This window comes from Chrysochloris asiatica, unplaced genomic scaffold, assembly GCF_000296735.1.
Source record: "Chrysochloris asiatica unplaced genomic scaffold, ChrAsi1.0 scaffold00085, whole genome shotgun sequence".
In the NCBI taxonomy this organism is placed as follows: Eukaryota; Metazoa; Chordata; class Mammalia; order Afrosoricida; family Chrysochloridae; genus Chrysochloris; species Chrysochloris asiatica.
In genome coordinates, this window is record NW_006408603.1 from 10,282,536 (window position 1) to 10,283,682 (window position 1,147).

Here is a 1,147-nt window from a genome sequence, read left to right on the forward strand (position 1 = left end):
GGGTACTGTCTGCAAGTTTGGGTGTTCTTGTGCATCTCCCCTACTTCATATCAGTTGGATGCTTCACTCTCAGCTCTAGCCCTCTATGACTATGTCCTTGTCCATGGGCTCAAGTGTCCCCAGGTCTCACCATACTTTGGACCAACCAGCCCTTCCTCTTGTCTCTCTCATCTCCAGGTCAACGGAGTCTATGAAAGGTGGTTAAACTCAGCCCATTTCTTCATTGCTGCCTTTCCACCTCTTCCACTCACCAGTAGACCAATGTGGTTGCCAGCAAGCCTATATATGCCTCTTGGTGTGCTCCCTTTTTCAGTCTTAGAGGGGAGTTTGTCCTTAAGGAACTTGATTGCTTGCCTTGATGGCTTCCCACTGGAGCAGCTTGCTTATTCTTGCAGTAGCCAGTCATGCTGACATTTTTGTTTTGGGTTTTTCCTGATGACCTTTCTTTGAAGTTGTATCTTCTGTTGCTCTAGCTGTTATAGGCTGGTCTGCTTGTCCTTGCTAGTGGTTCTGGATGGGACTCAGGATTTCACCTAAGGTCCTATACTCTGCAAAGGCTTTGCAAGAGGCCTATTCACTGGGCAAGTTGTAGAATCCCTTTTAGGTATTCCAATCAGTTATAGGCTGTAGGCGGGCTTACAAGTTTTCTGTAATCATGTTTCCCAACATTCCTCTATATTCCACTCAAGTGTCCATTTTACAATAGTAGGCAAGGAAAACCAATATTCATAAGACAATCAAGAATTTTAGTATTCTTTCCCCTCTTCAGACTATGCCTAGATCCCTGTATCACAGATCCCTGTTGCTCCAAAGTTGAGCATGCATCAATATTTAGCCTTTGTCCCACATAGTTCATGCAAACCTGTCTATCTTGTTCTTCCACCTCCTCATACTTCTTGTATTGTCCTCCCCAACACCTGAACTAAAACCCCCACCCCAACCTCACCATTGTGGTTACCTAATATTCCATTAACTTTTCCCTCCATTAAAGACAGTCTATTTTATCCTGTAATCTACCTGGCCTTATCATCACCTGGATCTCTGTTCCTCTGTGTTTACCTTTTTTCACATTGTAATTGTTTTGATCATAGACTGATCTCCCAGATCCTCTGTTCTTATAATTTTATTTTGTTCTCGACTCTTCCAT